The sequence below is a fragment of the Bos grunniens genome, chromosome 6 (genome assembly GCF_055505025.1).
Source record: "Bos grunniens cultivar Pamir isolate PY7600 chromosome 6, Bosgru_T2T1.0, whole genome shotgun sequence".
Classification (NCBI taxonomy): domain Eukaryota; kingdom Metazoa; phylum Chordata; class Mammalia; order Artiodactyla; family Bovidae; genus Bos; species Bos grunniens.
This window is the reverse complement of record NC_141170.1, coordinates 7,169,071-7,188,641: the sequence shown is the minus strand read 5'-3', so window position 1 is coordinate 7,188,641 and position 19,571 is coordinate 7,169,071. Positions and strand designations below refer to the sequence as shown.

The window sequence follows — 19,571 nt, the reverse complement described above, 5'->3', positions numbered from 1 at the left end:
ATTATTTTTAAGAAATGTCTGCTTCCTGCTCTTCCTGTATAACCTTGAAACAAAGAAGCCCAAAGAGCCAGGCAACCTTCTCACGATAAGTTGGGAGTAGAGAACGCACGTGAATAATATTTCTCTAAGTTATTTTGTCACATAACCCAAAAGGTATTCAGCAGTGGCTAGAAGAATACATCTTCTGGTAATTGATGAAATGGCATCTCCAAAGTTGCTCAGTTGATCACCAGAGCTTATCAGGCTCTTTATTAAGAACCTACTATGTGCCTGTACCTTGCCTATACTGTCTACATGTCCCCATTTTTCAGATGAGAGAAGTGGATCACTTACTTAACATCCTACGAGCACTGTAGGGAAGCATAGGTATTTAAACTCCAGTTGTAGTCATCTTCAAAACCCACACCCTTCCGACCCTGCCACATGGACTCTGGCAAGGATTCCTAATTCTCTAACTAGCAGTTCAGAGCCCTGGTACTGACTCATCCTAGAGTAGACATTTCCAATTACCATTTTTTAAAATTTATTTTGGTAAAATAAAGTTGATTTACAATGTTGTGCCAATTTCTGCTGTAGAGCAAAGTGATTCAGTTATGCATACACACACATACATATAAACATTTTTTATATTCTTTTCCATGGTGATTTATCACAAGGTATTGAATCTAGTTCCCTGTGCTTTACGGCGGTAGGACCTTGTTTTTTATCCATTCTCTGTATAATAGTTTGCCTCTGCTAACCCCAAACTCCCAATCTATCCCTCCCCAACCTCCTTTCCCTTGGCAACTTATAGATCTGTTCTCTACAACATTTGTTTTAAGTGGAGATTTTTTTCACCACGAACATAGTCTGACTGTTTGAAATACTGACAATCTCATGGAATGGCTTTTTACCCCATCTCATCAGCTATCTGTGAGGCAGCAGGGATGGAGACTTAATCCTATTTGAAAGATGAGAGCAAGGCAAAGTGACTTGTCCACAGCCAAAGGACTAGAAGGGAGCTCGAAGTCCCACATGCATTTGTCAGTCTGTCTCCCCAGCAAGGGGCGGGAGTTAGTCCTAATTAATCAGAAGTTATCGATAAGACAGCATTAAATATTTGCACGCTTAGTGCCTGCTCATACCGCCCGTAACAGAAAACCGTAGCTGACACGGTTGCCTTAAGACGCATCCTACTAGATGTGCACGAATGATATTTGAGAGGTGTCCTTAAAACTTCACTTGGTGGCCTTGCCAATTGCCAGCATCCTCAAACCACATTACGCTCTTAAACTAGTAAGTTATTTTTTTCAGTTTCTTTCCTGCACCTTAAACTTTTTTTGGAAAAAGACTTCTTTAGGTAATTTTGACCCCAGGCCGCTGTAAAATCTAACTTGAAATCGGTAGCATCTCAGTGTAGGGATTCTTTGAGTTACCAACTCATTTTATTTTATCACGGGTGTTCATACCCATTCCTCAGATCCTTCACCTCACCTCTTTTCCTTCCCAATAAAGACCACATTCCTTGGTATGATCCTGGGGGGAGGGTGTCTTGAAAAATCTGTCTCTTGCCCCCTTCCTCGTCCCCTTTACCCCTGGCTGCTGGCCTCCATATTTCCATATACCCACGTATACCAAATACCAGAGACTGGGTGCTTTAAACAACCGAAATTGATTTTCTCATAGTTCTGGAAGCTAGAAGTTCAAGATCAAGGTGCCACAGGTTTGATTCCTTCTGAGGCCTCTCTCCTTGGCTTGCAGACAGCTGCTTTCTCACTGTGTCCTCATGTGGCCATTTTTCTGTAGAGAGCATATGGCCAAGTTCCCCCTCTTACAAGGACACTGGTCAGACCAGATTAGGGCCCATCCTCAGGCCCTCATTTTAATTTGATCACCCCTTTAAAGGCCTTATCTCCAAGTACAGTCACCTGGTGAGGTACTTCAACAGGTGACTTTCAGGGAAGCCCAGTTTGCTGCAGAACAGCCCAAAAGCTATGCACAGTGAGGTCATCACAGTTTCTCAGTCCGTCCTCCTCTCCTTGTGACATAGGTCTAAAGAGTCGAGTCTATTCCCTTTGCATGAATTATGTTGAACCATATACAACGGCTGACCTTCAACCATTCCATTGCACGCGTGCTGTGAGCTGAGTCGCTCAGTCGTGTCTGATTCTTTGTGACCCTTTGGACAGTAGTCTGCCAGACGCCTCAGTCCATGGGATTCCCCGGGCAAGGATACCGGAATGAGCTGCCACGGCCTTCTCTAAGGGATCTTCCCAACTCAGGGATCAAACCTGCCTTGGCAGGCTCTTTACCACTAGTGCCACCTGGGAAACCCTAACCATTCTATTATCTACACAAAATGGCAATTTTATATAAACTCCAGTATAACCTAGAGACGTAAAAACTGTCATTTCCTGAAAACAATTTAGGGACAAAGTCCTTATAATACTACAGAAATTGTCATATTTCCATCCTCCTGTCTTTTCTTGAGTCTGAAATGAAATGGTCCCAGACAAACTTTGAGAATTTATCCACACTACAAACTCCACCTTCAGCTTCAGCACCAATCATAGCAAAATGTTCATTTTTAGTAAGGCAGCCCTGGGCTTCCCTGGTACCCACTCCAGTATTCTGGCTTGGAGAATTCCATGGACTGTATAGTCCATGAGGTCGCAAAGAGTTGGACCCTCTTTGCTACTTTCACTTTCCATTAAAATACCACTGGTCACCAGAAAATTCTTTCTTATGCCAGAATCTGACCCTTTTAAATGTTTCTCCACTGGTCTTGTTCTATTTCTAGAAGTAGCAAGAATCCCACCACTTTCCTCTGGCTTCTTAAACATTTAAAGACCATCACCAGCTGCCTACCTAACCCTCTCCAGGGTCTCCCTGGACTTGCAGGGAGAAATTTCCCTGACACTGTGGTTCACCAAACATACCCACGCCCCTCTGGAAATGACGTCCAGACCTCGACACCGGATACCAGATGACTTTCACAGTCAGTGTTAACTCCACATCAGTTTCCTGGGATGGGTAGCAGCTTTGCAGAGACCTGCACGGAGAAGTAATCCGAACCCAATCTAGGGTTCACAGGAAAGAATGTAAAATTCAATTAGCGATGGCTTAAGGAGGAGCAGATTCTCTCCAGAACTGCTTTAACTATTAATACTACACTGGACACTGTCTCTCAGTCCAGGTCACAGGGGAGCTATTACTCTCTGTGATTTAAATACTCTGTTCTCCTTAATGCTAAATTTGCATCAGCTTTGCTAGTCAGCCCATTTTGGAAAAAAAAAAAGATCAAGTATGTTGCTCAGATTATTTCTTTTCAGCACCGTCTCTTGCTGTGGAGCAGGGGCTCTAGGGTGTGGGTTTCATTAGTTACAGCTCCTAGGCTCTGGAGCACAGACTCAGTAAATGTGGTACACGGGCTTAGTTGCTCTGAGACATATGAGATCTTCCTGATCAGGGATCAAATCCATGTCTCCTGCGTTGGCAGGCAGATTCTTTACCACTGAGCCACCAGGGAAGCCCCAGATTATTCTTTCAATTTAGTTGTAGCAAAGCTGATTTTCATCCATGCTGCGGTTCTGCTTTTCACTCTAGTTAGCTAAAAAGAATGAGGAATCGGAAATTGTGACCTGCGGGTGTGACATGTTCAGTCCTAATCCTTCCTGGCTGTGTGTGTGATTGTGGGCAAGTTATCTGAACACTCTGAGCCTCCGTTCATCATTGAAAATGAGAACAATAAGTATCTACTCCAGCAGATCCACTGATATCTTAAGTAAAATATTATATGAGAAAACGTTTGTAAGTCAGAAGATGAGACACACATACTAGTCAGTGTCAGGAGCTGTTAGTTTTGGCCAGCCAGCTCATTTTTGACCTCGGCCTCTTTGTTTGAGGGGATTTCTTCTCAATGGACAAACTGACACCTTCTCTTGTTGTTCAGTCACTCAGTCGTGTCCGACTCTTTGCGACCCCATGGACTGCAGCATGCCAGGCTCCTCTGTCCTTCACTAGCTATTGGATTTTGCTCAGATTCATGTCCACTGTGTAAGTGATGCCATCCAACTATCTCATCCTCTGCCGCCTGCTTCTCCTGTAGCCTTCAATCTTTCCCAGCATCAGGGTCTTTTCCAATGAGCCGACTCTTGGGGATTAAAAACAAAAGCATAAGCAAGAGGCGTGGACACACACTAGGTACTCAGTGAATGGACTTGCACGAGAATATAAACTTGTCAAGGGAAAGAATTTTGGCCAAGACCGAAGTGTTTCCACTGAGTTGTCAAAGTGAAATCCAGAGCGCCTTTCCCTTGTTGCTTTGATTATTCAAGGTCAAAGATGTTTGGTTTGGGATGATTTGTGCTTGCCATCTGCTTACACAAATCGACATTGATGACCTAATGCTTTTGCCAGAAAAGAAAATATACCCATCTCTCTGGATGTTGTCAACAACACGTTATCATAGCTCTATACCATACAGTCCACCCAAAATCTACAGTGTGGCCGAGACCCAGGGGGCCTGAAACCACACTCTCCAAACAACATGGGTGGTCATCACCCACTCCCATAGGGCTCTCCAGGGTTAATGTAGCTCTAAGGTACCAGATTTAAAAAAAAAAAAATTTCAGGATAATCCACGTACCTGGGGTTTTATGTGGCATGTTCCCATTTTAAAAACAATTGCTGTGAACTATTGCATCTAGAATGGATAAACAACAAGGTTTTAATTGATAGCACAGGGATAAGCTATAATGGGAAAGAACCTTAAAAAGAAGAATGTGTACAAGTGAAAAAAAAAAAAAACTTTGATGTGTCTTAGACCTAAAGAAAAAACAATGTCATATTGTTCAATGTAATACAATCTAGAGGCATAAAATGAGTTCCCATTTTCTTCTAAGCAAACCTTCATCAAATCTTCCCAACACACCAGTCAGGCTGGTAAGGTGTTTAACCCTATTTTACAAATGAGACCCAAAGCCTCGACATCAGTTAGCAGTGACACATATGTGGCTTCCCTGGTGGCTCGGACAGTAAAGAATCTGCCTGCAAAGAAGGAGACCCAGGTTCAATACCTGCATAGGGAAAATCCCCTGGAGAAAGGGATGGCTATCCACTCCACCATTCTTGCCTGGAGAATTCTATGGACAGAGGAGCCTAGAGGGCTACAGTCTATAGGGTTGTAGAGTCAGACACGACTGATTTACAAATAAAACCCAAAGCCTCACCGTCAGTTATCAGTGACACATATGTATGTGAATACACAATCCCCTCCCCAACAGAGCCGAAGTCCTCTGTCTCTTGAATTTCAGGAAGAAATTTAAAGTGTGTGTGGCTGCTCACATGCCCAGAGATGGGCAGATTGGGGTGAACAATGATTCTCCTGGCCTCTTCTGGTGACTTGAAAGCTCCATATGCCTCATGACAGTCCACTCAGGCAGTCACAACAGGGTAACACCATTGACTGAAGGTTTAAACAACAGAAATGTATTTCCTTGTGGTTCTGGAGGAGGGAAGTCCAAAACTCTCTTTCTGGCTTGCAGATGATCAGCTTCCCACTGTATCTTCATGTGGCACAGAGAGAGAAAAAGAGAGAGGGATCTGTGATGTCTCTTCCTCTTCTTGTAAGGACATAAGTTCTGTTGGATCGGGGCCCCATCTTTATGACCTCATTTAACTTTAATGACTTTCTTAAAGGTCTTGCCTCCAATTTTAGTCACATTGAATATTTGGCGTTTCAACCTATGAATTTGGGGTGGGGACACAACTGAATCCTTAACACCCAACCTTTTTCTATGGATAATCAGCCTCTCCTGCCTTTTTCTCTTTTCTACTCTTACCCTAAATCTTCCTAAATCCACCCAGCCTACATCATTCAGCCATTTCCCTCTTTCAACCCCATTCTTTGAGTCCTGCAATTCATTATTCAACACAGCTTCTCACTTTCTTAACCCCTCTTCACTCATTCTCTCTCTCTCTCTTTTTTTTTTTTTGTTGGCCCAACAGCATGTGGGATCTGTTCCCCAACCAGAGACTGAACCCATATTCCCTGCATTGGAAGTGCAGAGTCTTAACCACCGGACCACCAGGGAATCTCCACTTGTTTCTCTCTTCTTCTTTCTCAGCCTTTCTCTTTAATCCCAACTGTCACCTTCTCCAAAGCCTTCCTCCCTCTTCATTTTCTTCTCATCTTCTCCAGAACAACCCCCCGAGTCTAAATTCTGTTTTTGCTTGTTTGCCTCTGCACTTTAGACCCTGCAGTATGTGCGCCCCCATGAGTGGATTGCCCTTGCTCCTGAGTCCAAGCTTGATCTGCTTACCACACAAAAGGCTAATGAATAAGAGATGAGGTGTGGAAGCAAAGAATAGAGACTTTATTCAGAAAGTCAGCTGACAGAGAAGATGGCAGAAAATGTCTCAAAATAACTATCTTATCAGGGTCTGGATGCCAGGTTCTTTTACAGAACCAGAGAGAAGAGCAGTAAGGAACTAAAGCCAAAAGACAATATAAAGAGGGAGAGGCAAGGAGGAAATGAAGTAAAAAGAGCCATCTGTCTTGCAAAACATCTCCAGGAAAGCCCAGCATCTGGGAAGCTATGTGTTAATCTCATCTTTCTTGCAGCCGTTCACAGGCGGGCAGGGTCAGATTATCTCTCTGTGAGCTGAACAAAGCCACTGCAACAGTCAGGCAGAGGGGCAGGGTCCTCTGAGGCAGGCCATTATATGTGATTATAACAACAAAGCTCTAAAACTTGGGCCATCTGATGAGAAGAACTGATTCATCGGAAAAGACCTTGATTCTGGGAAAGAGTGAGGGCAGGGAAAGAAGGGAGTAACAGAAGATGAAATGGTTGGATGGAATCATGGACTCAATGGACGTGAGTTTGAGCAAACTCCGGGAGATAGCGAAGGACAGGGAAGCCTGGCGTGCTGCAGTTCATGGGGTCACAAAGAGTCAGACATGACTCAGGGGCTGAACAACAACGACGACAATAATAACACAAGCAACACAAAGCGAGTCAAAGAAACAGTTCCAACATGGAATCAGAGCTGGTTCTCTGCAACACCCTGAGCAGTGTCTGGGATGTAGCAGAAATCTTGTAAATGTCAAAATGCCCCAGCTATACAGGATTTGAGGCAAGTTAAAGGAAATGTGCAAAATGAAGCAGTTTAAGTGGAAATTAAAAAAATCAAAGCCATGAGACAAAAGAGAAACAGACTATGTGAACCATAAGGCCCAAGCTGGTTATTGTGATTGAGCGTGAAATTTCACTTCCTGGCAGCCAAACCCAGCATCTTTTCAGACTGAAAGTGACCCATGTGTTCTCCGAGGAAAGGAAATGAATTCCGTCCCTCTTGCCCTGACCCGCGTCCTGCCCTGGAACAACTGTTTTCTCTGTATCTCAGCTTTCCTTTCAACATTCCATTCATCTCGCACTGACTATCCAGCTCCGTATGGTGTTCAAAGCTCACTCCAATCCTATTTAGAATGTTGTTTTGTGTCCTAAGGAATGCAAGCCTGATAATGAAGGCAGTTTGGAGTTGAAGTGGTTGCTAGGAGGTTCCTAAAGGAAAGCTGCAATCTTGGGTTGACCAGAAAGCTTACTGAATGAGGGTTCAAGCAACAGCTGTGTGGTTCACAGAAGAAAAATACCAGATAAAGGAAAGAAGGGAGGGAAGAAGGGAGGGAGGAAAGGGTTCTCAAAATCCTCTTTTGAAAAGATTTATATTTATTTACTTTTGGCTTTTGGTTGTGCTGGGTCTTCATTGCTGCATGCTAGCTTTTCTCTAGTTGGGCCGAGTTGGGGCTACCCTCTAGTTGGCCATGTACAGGCTTCTCACTGCAGTGGTTTCTCTTGTTGTCCAGCACGGACTCTGGAACTCAGGCTTCAGTAGTTGCGACACAAGGGCTTTGTTGCTCCAAGGCATGTGGGGTCTTCCCAGGCCAAGGATCAAATCGTGTCCTTTGCATTGCAAGGCGGATTCTTAACCATCGGACTACCAGGGAAGCCCCGGTCTCTGAATCCTTTTCTACTTTCCTCTAAAGATGTTCAGTTCCCCATTTTCACTCCTTCCCCTTTTCTATGACTGTCACTTTCACTCTAACGTCTACAGAGAAACCCTTATTTCCATCTCAGACCACCCTCCCACCACCCCCCACCCCTCACGAAAACCTAGTCCTTTATTTCTAGCACTTTCTCCTGAACATAGAATGTAAGTTCAGGTCAGTTCAGTTGCTCAGTCATGTCCAACTCTTTGTGACCGCATGGACTGCAGCACACCAGGCCTCCCTGTCCATCACCAACTCCTGGAGTTTACCCAAACTCACGTCCATTGAGTCGGTGATGCCATCCAACCATCTCATCGTCTGTCGTCCCCTTCTCCTCTTGCCCTCAATCTTTCCTAGCATCAGGGTCTTTTCCAGTGAGTCAGCTCTTCACATCAGGTGACCAAAGTATTGGAGCTTCAGCTTCAGCATCAGTCCCCCCAATGAATATTCAGGACTGATTTCTTTTAGGATGGACTGGCTGAATCTCCTTGCAGTCCCAGGGACTCTCAAGAGTTTTCTCCAACACCACAGCTCAAAAGCATCAATTCTTGGGCGCTCAGCTTTCTTTAGGGTCCAACTCTCAGTTCTATACATGAGTACTGGAAAAACCATAGCCTTGACTACATGGACCTTTGTTGGCAAAGTAATGTCTCTTTTTAATTTGTTTTACTGTCTTTTTAATATGCTGTCTAGGTTGGTCATAACTTTCCTTCCAAGGAGTAAGCATCTTTTTATTTCATAGCTGCAGTCACCATCTGCAGTGATTTTGGAGCCCAAAATAATAAGGTCTGCCACTGCTTCCACTGTTTCTCCATCTATTTGCCATGAAGTGATGGGACCAGATGCCATCATCTTTGTTTTCTGAATGTTGAGCTTTAAGCCAACATTTTTAGTCTCCTCTTTCACTTTTATCAAGAGGCCCTTTAGTTCTTCTTCACTTTCTGCCATAAGGGTGGTGTCATCTGCATATCTGAGGTTATTGTTATTTCTCCCAGCAATCTTGATTCCAGCTTGTGCTTCCTCCAGCCTGGCATTTTGCATGATGTACTCTGCATATAAGTTAAATAAGCAGGGTGACAATATACAGCCTTGATGTACCCCTTTTCCTATTTGGAACCAGTCTGTTGTTCCATGTCCAGTTCTAACTGTTGCTTCCTGACCTGCATACAGATTTCTCACAGGAGGCAGGTCAGGTGGCCTGGTATTCCCATCTCTTGAAGAATTTTCCGCAGTTTATTGTGATCCACACAGTCAAAAGCTTTGGCATAGTCAATGAAGCAGAAGTAGATGTTTTTCTGGAACTCTCTTCTGTTTTTGATGGTCCAATGGATGTTGGCAATTTGATCTCTGGTTCCTCTGCCTTTTCTAAAACCACCTTGAACATCAGGAAGTTCACGGTTCACATATTGCTGAAGCCTGGCTTGGAGAATTTTGAGCATTACTTTACTAGTGTGTGGATGAGTGCAAGTGTGTGGTAGTTTGAACATTCTTTGGCATTGCCTTTCTTTGGGATTGGAATGAAAACTGACCTTTTCCAGTCCTGTGGCCACTGCTGAGTTTTCCAAATTTGCTGGCATATTGAGTGCAGCATTTTCACAGCATCATCTTTCAGGATTTGAAATAGCTCAAGTGGAATTCCATCACCTCCACTAGCTTTGTTCATAGTGATGCTTCCTAAGGCCCACTTGACTTCACATTCCAGGATGTCTGGCTCTAGGTGAGTGATCACACCATTGTGATCATCTGGGTCATGAGGATTTTTTTGTACAGTTCTTTTGTGTATTCTGCCATCTCTTCTTAATATCTTCTGCTTATGTTAGGTCCATATCGTTTCTGTCCTTTATTGAACCCATCTACCATCATCACAAAGTTTCTGTTTTGTTACTAACTTAGCTGTGACCCCAGGACATGTGTGATAACTGGTCAGTGCCTAGGACTATGACTGTTACTCTAGACTCTGGACAGCACATATCAGTAGGGTCGTTGTCAAGCTGAAATGGAGCTGGCATGACTGACCAGAGAATGAGAAGAATTAAACCAAAGCACACAGACAAGGATGAAAGGTCTCACCCTGGAGATGGGAAAACTGATGGGAGATGTGAGAATGATTTTAGGTATTTGTCAGTCTCCCTCAAGTAGGATTTTGGAAGAAATTCTCCAAGAAAAATCACTGCAGATGGTGATTGCAGCCATGAAATTAAAAGACGCTTACTCCTTGGAAGGAAATTTATGACCAACCTAGATAGTATATTAAAAAGCAGAGACATTACTTCGCCAACAAAGGTCCGTCTAGTCAAGGCTATGGTTTTTCCTGTGGTCATGTATCGATGTGAGAGTTGGACTGTGAAGAAAGCCGAGCACCGAAGAATTCATGCTTTTGAACTGTGGTGTTGGAGAAGACTCTTGAGAGTCCCTTGGACTGCAAGGAGATCCAACCAGTCCATGCTAAAGGAGACCAGTCCTGGGTGTTCATTGGAAGGACTGATGCTGAGGCTGAAACTCCAATACTTTGGCCACCTCATGCAAAGAGCTGACTCATTGGAAAAGTCTCTGATGCTGGGAGGGATTGGAAGCAGGAGGAGAAGGGGATGACAGAGGATGAGATGGCTAAATGGCTTCACTGCCTCGATGGATATGAGTTTGGGTGAACTCCGGGAGTTGGTGATGGACAGGGAGGCCTGGCGTGCTGCAATTCATGAGGTCGCAAAGAGTTGGACACGACTGAGCGACTGAAATGAACTGAACTGAACTGGTACCAATTTCTTCAGTTTCTAATCCAAAGAGGGTTTGACCTGAGTTAAAATCATAGTTCTGTCATTTTTCTAGGCTTGGGTCCTTGGGGAAGGAACTCTGTCCATCTCCACTCTTTTGATGTGAACAATTATAATAATAGCATACATCTGGCCGAGGTTGCCATGACCACATAACATGGTGCTAAAGCAATCAAAGCTAAGATGAACATTCCTGGTACTTTTGTTGAAATACAATAGAAGAGAAAGCACTAGATAGAGAGGGCCATTGTTTGGATCATAACATCCAAAGATTTTCTTTCCTTTTCTCCTTCCCTCATTCTATATGCATCATATTCATATTCAGTCGTACCTTGAATTTCCATTCTGTAAGCTTTCTGATTAACCAGGAGTGGCAGATTTCCTTTAGCGATGCCAAAGCAAAAGCTTCAGCTATAAATTGCCTTAATTACAGCACTTGCATCCTTTATGATCTAAAGCCACACTCTAAGAGCAGGATTTGAATGAGACCCCAAAAGATATTCAGAAGATATGAAACAGAACTTTGAAAAAATATGTAAATAAAAGAGAGAAGGAGAGAGTCTTAGCTGTGGTTCTCGACCTTCACTGCACCTTAATCATCCACAAGGGAGCTTTGAAAAATCCCAACGCCCAGACTGCAACCCGGACCATTACATCAGAACCCCTGATGCTGGAATTCAGGCATAAATTATTTTTAAAGTCCCTCCGTTGATTCTAATATGCAGCCAAGGTTGAGAACTGCTGTTTTAGAGAAAGTTAGTAGCCAGTGGTGTAGAAAGCGGCAGAGTTGACAAGACTGGATGCGTACGCAGTGTGAGCACATTGATAACGTCCTAGACTCTAGTGACACCTTTCAGGAGAGCTCTGGGATCAGAAATCAGGCTTGAAAGGAAGGACTGAGTGGCCAGGAAGAGTACACAGCAGGCGCAGCTTAATCCTTCAGCAAATGTGGTGGAACCCAGAAAGGAAGAGTGAGGAAGTTGGCTTGAGGAGTGAGCAACAGCAGAACAAGTTACGTCCGGAGTAGGGGAGACGTAAACAAGCTTCAATCAAAGATGAGTCTGCCGCGTCTTATACATTTGCAATTTAAGTTTGGGGATATCTTTAAGAAAGTGGGAATAAAACCGCTATATGAGGAGATCCAACCAGTCCATTCTGAAGGAGATCAGCCCTGGGATTTCTTTGGAAGGAATGATGCTAAAGCTGAAACTCCAGTACTTTGGCCACCTCATGCGAAGAGTTGACTCATTGGAAAAGACTCTGATGCTGGGAGGGATTGGGGGCAAGAGGAGAAGGGGACGACAGAGGATGAGATGGCTGGATGGCATCATTGACTCAATGGACGTGAGTCTGAGTGAACTCCGGGAGTTGGTGATGGACAGGGAGGCCTGGTATGCTGCGATTCATGGGGTCGCAAAGAGTCGGACATGACTGAGCGACTGATTTGATCTGATCTGATCTGATGAGCCAGCAATCCCACTCCTCGGTGTATACCCTGAGACAATCGTAAGTCAAAGACACATGTACTCCAATGTTCATTTCAGCACTATTTACAATAACCAGGAAGCATCTCAGATGTCCGTTGGTAGAGGAATGGATAAAGAAGATGCGTGTGTATACACACACACACATAATAGAATGGAATGCTGGGATATTACTTGGCCACAGAAAGGAATGAAATCCAGTCATTTGTAGAGATGTGGGTGAATCTAGAATCTGTCATACAGGAATAGAGATGCAGACATTGAGAACAGACTTGTTGACATGGGGAGGAGAGGGCGGGATAAACTGCGAGAGTAGCACTGACATTTATACGCCACCATGTGTAAAATAGATGGCGAGCGGGGAGCTTCTGTACAGCACATGGAGCTCAGCTTGGCACTCTGTGATGACCTAAAGGGGTGGGACAGGGGGTGGTGGGATGGAGGCCCTAGAGGGAAGGCATATAAGTATACTGATAGCTGATGCACATTGTGGTTCAGCAAAAACTGTACAACCCTCTCCAGAAATCTTGCCTGGAAAATTCTGTGGGCAGAAGACCCTGGTGGGCTACAGTCCATGGTGCTGCAAAGAGTTGAACATGACTGAGTGACAAAACAACAATATCAACAACTGCAAAAACACAACATTGTAAAGCAATTATGCTCTGATTAGAAAATAAATACATTTTTTTGAAGTGAAATATGAATTTGGGAAAATAGTGAAAACATATTTACATTGACCCAGTAGATTTGATTTTGATGATTTCAGATACATTGCAGGCTCTTGACCAAGAATGCACTCTGCTTTATGCCTCATGACTCCTTTCGTTTTAATTGTCATTTGTTCAACTTTCTGCTTTCTAGTCAAACATGTCACTTGATGGCCTCTGTTAATCCTCACAAGAGCCCATAAAGAGGCTGCCTCCCACTTTACAGATGAGGAAGCTTTCCAGATGAGGAAATGAGATTCAGAGAGGCCCCCTGGTTTCTCCAGAGTCAATCAGTGACAAACTGAGATTCACACCTGAATCTGCGTGACCCCAAAGCCCACAGCCTTTGTACCTTGCTTCTGTACTTCCAGAAAAAGCACACATTGAATCCTTGGAGAATTGTATGCTTCCTTTGAAACCTACAAAATGACAAAAACTATGCCCTGAAAGACTCTTGTGAAGAGTCTGGAGGAGACTCTTGTGAGTCCCTTGGACAGCAAGGAGATTGAACCAGTCCATCCTAAAGGAAATCAACCTGAATGTTTATTGGGAGGACAGATGCTGAAGCTGAAGCTCCAATACTTTGGCTACCTGATATGAAGAGCTGACTCATTGGAAAAGACCCTGATGCTGGGAAAGATTGAGGCCAGGAGGAGAAGGGGATGAGAGAGGATGAGATGGTTGGATGGCATCACTGACTCAATGGACATGAATTTGAGAAAACTCTGGGAGATGGTGAAGGACAGGGAAGCCTGGCATGCTGCTGTCCATGGGGTCACAAAGAGTTGGACATGATGAGCAACTGAACAAAAACAATGCCCTGAAAGGTGGTGTCCCAGCACCAGGGCCTCTGGATGAAATCAATGGAAAGTGTATCAGAGGCTGCAGAAGCATTTGAGCAGGGTACAAAGCACTTCAGAGAGAGGTGGGCTTGAGGTCTGTGTCATCAGTGACACAGGTGCCCAGGAAGATAGCTGAGGGGCAGCCAGAATTGGGGTTGCCCACAACTGACACAAACCTGAAAACATCGTGCCCTGAGCCCTGTGATCAAGTGCAGCAGAGTTTGGGCAGGAACGGCCACGCTCAACATCGTTTTCCCCCACCATCTGTCCACGCCTTCCTCCTCCCCCAGACTTGTCATCCTTGCTAATTTCTGTCTACCCAGTCCTCCAACTTGCGCCCACTCATTTGGCCACCTTCTCTTGCTGAAACTGAATCTCCACATCCCCTGATTATCCCTGGAAGCTGATTAGCTTGCATTTGCAAGCAATATTTTCCTCCTAGTACATTCAGGGGCTTTCCAGATGGCTCAGAGGTAAAGAATTCACCTGCCAATGCAGGAGACTCAGGTTCCACCCTTGAATCAAGAAGATCCCCTGGAGGAGGGCATGGCAACCCACTCCAGTATTCTTGCCTGGAGAATCCCATGGACAGAGGAGCCTGGAGGGCTACAGTCCATGGGGTCTCAAAGAGTCGGACTAAGCAACTGAAAAACAACAGCACATCCAGGTATCTGGGGTCAAGAAGACTGCCTTGATTTCTGGGATCTTAGCTTAGAGGGGAATGAAATGTAATAAAAAGTATAATATGAGTTCCAAATGGCTGCATCATCTGTGTCAAAGAGATGCTTTCCATTTGGGCTGCCATCTGTAGATATTATTACCAGTTATCCTTACGCTCAGATGGGGGAGTGAGCAAAATATTGTTTTTCCTTCCAATCCAAAGGCCTGGAAATTGCTGATGCAATGTCCGGCAGGAAAGAGCCAGCAACATTTTGTGCTGCCTTTTTAAAACATATTTTAATATTGTATTTTAAAGGAAACTGGCCAGCAAGGTCATTCAAGGACACATTTTAGACTCTTCGAGAATCAAGTTGGGCAAGACCATAACAGACTGTTTAGTTTGGACAGACAAATTGCCAACATGCCCATAAAAGGAAGGGTTGGCTGAATATTTTCTTTTGGCTCTTATTTTCAGATTTTCTTCAAAAGTTAGTCTGACAAAAATTGAAGAGAAGCCATGTAATACACCCATGAAAACAAACACTTCAAATAGAACTTGTATCTCAGAACAAATCATTCCGGGGAATTTATGCTAATTTGGACAAGATTCCTGTCTGTGAGGTACCAGGTTGATTACAAAATTCACTGAAAGGAAAGATCGGGCATTTGTTCGGTATCTACTGTGTATCTAAAATGTGCTCAGCATCCTAACAGGTACTGGACAAGCATTATACCATTCAGTCCTCACAATTACACCTTCAGAATGGTTTTAGTCCCATTTGGGTGCATGCGTGCTCAGTTCAGTCACTCGCTTATGTCCCACTCTTTGCAACCCTATGGACTGTAGCCTGCCAGGCTCCTCTGTCTATGAGATTATCCGGGTAAGATCACTGGAGTGGATTGCCATTTCCTCCTCCGGGTGATCTTCCCAACCAAGAAATCGAACGCACATCTTCTGTCTCCTGCATTCGCAGGTGAATTCTATACCACTGAGCTACCTGGGAAGCCCCATTAGCTCCATTTATCAAGAGAGAAAAATAAGTAAAAATATGGCTAGTGTATGAGCGAGATATGAGTTGAATAATTTAGATTGAAACTACTATTTATTCAAAACGTGTCTGAATCAATAAATGAGTGTACCTTATAAAGTAACAAAAAAGAAGATAAATATACAAGGAGTCAATAAGCCCTATGTCCATTTCAACCCTTGGAAACTGGAAGCTGATGTCTCCTTGGAATCTAAACCTTCGGTCAAGGCACATCCCAATATGCATGGATCTCCCTGAAGAAGAGGCGCCAGCTCCTCTTCCTCCACAGCTGTTTTGTGGTCAACTAGTTAAATGAGCTTAATCCTCATCACAATCCACTTTGCAACTAGGGACAATGAGCGTCAGAAGCCTTCAACATCAGAAGAGAGAAGGTTGGACAAGGTCTTGAAATGATACAGATCCACACACCCAGTGGAGAACAGGAGAAAAAAAAGATTTGCAGACGGAATCCCTTAGCCATGGTCAAGCAGCCCTGTTTGATCAGAGAAGAATGTTCTGGAAGGAAAGTAGTGAGATGCAAGTCAGACAAGGGCTGGATAGGGTTCAAACCATGAAGGACTCAGAATATAGTAAGCCTTCTACATACTAAAATGTTTCATTTTGCAAGCGTGGTTTTAAGTCCCATTTGTTCATAAGTCCAACCAAGTGAGCCCAGGTACCCAACGAACACGATCAGCTACAGAGCACTGTACTGTAATAAGTCTATAATACTTTTCACACAAATAATACATAAAAACACAAGAAATAAAGAAAGCATTTTTAATCTTACAGTACAGTACCTTGAAAAGTTCAGTGGTTTAGGACAACAGCTGTCATACAGGGTCTGGCATCCAGTGATCAGGTAAAAAGAATTACCGACCAGAAGAGGGAGAGGAGACGGGAGTTGGTAGAGCTGAAGGATCATCAGCAATAGGAGACGGAGGGTAAGCTGCGATTTCACGCATACCTGACGTTTATGAAACTCGTGTTTGAAAGTTCATGACTTGAAGGTTCATATGTAGGGAACTTACTGTATGGGAGAGGTGATTTTGATTTTATTTTCAAAGAACTGGGACCCCATCAAAGGCTTCTGAGTGAGGGAGGCACGTGGGGAACAGAGTCTGAGAAGAATTAAGCTGGCCATAGTGGGCTCCAGTATTCTTGCCTAGAGAATCCCATGGATAGAGGAACCTGGTGGGCTACAGTCCATGGGGTCTCAAAGAGTTGGACACGACTGAGCAACTTCACTTTTACTTTCTTTCACTTTCAAGCTGGCCATGTGGGGCTTCCCTGGTGGCTCAGACAGCAAAGAATCTGCCTGCAATGCAGGAGACTCAGGTTCGATCCCTGGGCTGGAGAGATCCTCTGGAGAAGGGAATGGCCACCCCGACTTCAATATTCTTGCCTGGAGAATCCCACGGACAGAGGAGCCTGACGGGCTACAGTCCACACGGCCGCAAAGAGTCAGACGTGACTGAGTGACTAACACTAGCACTTCAAGTTGGCCATGGTTTGACAGAGGGACTGGAAGTGGGGAGGCCAGCCGGGGGACTTTCCTGAGAAGAATTCCGTGACATTCAAGGCCAGGGTCGTTGGGAGGCTCTGCGTGCCCTGCTCGCTGTGCCGTGTGCTGCTTGGTCCCGGCATGCAACTTCAGGCTGTTAGCGCTCTAATGTGCTCCCGTGGAATGGCCTGATTACCCAGGCCTTTGATGTGGAAATGTCATCCTGACAGTGAGTGGATTCCAGGAACTCTTCCAGCAGAGATCACCCACTAAAGAGAGAGGACTCCGTGACTGGCATGTTAACCTTAGGAAGCAAGGAGAAGGTGATGAGAAGCAAACTGCTTAGGGGAAAAAAATGTGCTTGATTCTTTTTTTTTTTTTGTAAAATATTTATTTTCATTTATTTATTTGGCTGCACTAGGTCTTCGTTGCAGCACATGAGATCTTTCTTAGCTGTGGCATGCACACTCTTAGTTACGGCATGTGGGGTCTAGTTCTCTAAGCAGGGACCCAACCTGGGGCCCCTGTGTTGGGAGCTCAGAGCCTTATTCACTGTACTACCGGGGAAAGAATTCTTTTTCATAGAGACACTGTTGCTTCACTGAAGCCCTGCTCTCGTCCGCACCACTGAATTCTTGCTTTTCTCAGAGGTATCTCCAGAGACCCTTGTACTAGGAACATCCTAATTAAGCCTTGCTTGAGGGGGCTGAGTGGATCTATGCATCTTACAGGTTGTAAAAATACAAGAAAACGGTATGGGAGAAAAGCCTGGAGAAGATTGCATCTCAGTTCACTTAGACATCTGATTTTGGGCAAATTCATTTGGCTGCAGAACAGTCATAAAAGCATGAAGATCAGATGAAACAATACAGATGACAGCATTACAAAGTAAGGGGCTGACTACAGAGGTCAGCACGTGCCTCCCTCCAAGGCCAGGCAGGGAATACAAATGAATGCAGGGGGCTGAGGGAAGACCTGAAAACCAGAGCTTCGATGCCCAGCCCAAACAGGGTACCAACTTCTCAGTCACACTCAATTTGCTCCCAAATGTAAAAATAATAACTAATTCAGATCATCTGTAAAACCCCAAACAAAGCTGTGGCTCAAACTTGGCTGCCAGTTTGCAGACATGGATCAGCTGATTGCAAACGGTTAAGCGCAAATCCCAGCTCTGCCACGTGCTAGTTGTGTGTTTAGACACCTTTCGCACCTTCTCTAAATCTTACTTTTCTCATCAAAGAAACGTGGATAAGAAGGGCAATGCAGAAAGCAGCGGTGGAGATTAACTGAGATGGTGCACAGGGCTCCGCAGTCAGCAGGTTGGAGCTGGGTACGGAAGCCCCTTGCTGTGCCAGACATTAACCCTTTAGTTACAGGTCCGCAGGGAGGTCTAGTGGGTGAGAGGTTGGCAGCAAGGCTTTCACCAAAGCCCGTCATCCAGCTCTCGATCTCTTTAATGTTCAACAAGTGAACACAGTTATTTTTAGTAACTGAAGTATAGCTGATTTGGAGAAGGCAATGGCACCCACTCCAGTGGCCCATGGGGTCGCTAGGAGTCAGACACGACTGAGCGACTTCACTTTCACTTTTCACTTTCATGCATTGGAGAAGGAAACGGCAACCCACTCCAGTGTTCTTGCCTGGAGAATCCCAGGGACGGGGGAGCCTGGTGGGCTGCTGTCTATGGGGTCGCAGAGTCCGACACGACTGAAGCGACTTAGCAGCATCATAGCTGATTTACAATGTTGTGTTAGTTTCGGGGGTATAGCAAAGCGATTCAGTGTTCTTTTTCAGATTCTTTTCCATCACAGGCTACCACAAGATATTGAATATAGTCCCCTGTTCCATAGAGCAGGTCCTTGTTGTTTATCTGTTTTATACATAGTAGCATGTATCTGTTAATCCTAAACTCCTAATTTATCCTTCCTAACTTATCCTTCACCCCTTTTCCCTTTGGTAATCATAAGTTTGTTTCCTCCGTCTGTGAGTCTGTTTCTGTTCTGTAAATAAATCCATTCATATCATTTTTTTTAGATTCCACAAATAAGTAACGGTATATGATATTTGCCTTCCTTTGTCGGACATTCACTTAACATGATAATCTCAAGGTGCATCCATGTTGCTGCAAGCAGCATTATTTCCTGCTTTGTTATGGCTGGGTAGTACTCCATTTTGTATATGTGTCCTATCTTCTTTATCCATTCATCTGTTGATGGACACTTAGGTTGCTTCGTGTCTTAGCTACTGTAGATAGTGCTGCTATGAACATCGGGGGGCATGCATCTTTTCAAATTAAAGTTTTGGTCTTTTCACAGGAGTTATTTTTAAGGCTCCATTAAGGTTCACTCTGCTCCCCATCCAGAAAGATTTTCACGTCACTCGAAACCGTGCTCTGTGTTAAGGGGGATAAAATATGAGGAAAACATAGGTCGTGACTACTGGAGGACAGAGAGTATCTAACTGTCCAACTCTTTGCAACCCCATGGACTTCTGCCTGTCAGGCTCCTCTGTCCATGGGATTCTCTAGGCAGGAATACTGGAGA

At 44.4% G+C, this 19,571-nt stretch overlaps 1 protein-coding gene across 7 annotated transcripts in view; it reads left to right on the top strand.

Annotated features, from left to right (window-relative positions):
• C1QTNF7 (C1q and TNF related 7) overlaps positions 1–19,571 on the top strand; it is a 127,702-nt gene that overhangs the window by 6,796 nt on the left and 101,335 nt on the right. The gene's annotated exons all lie outside the window — the stretch shown is intronic.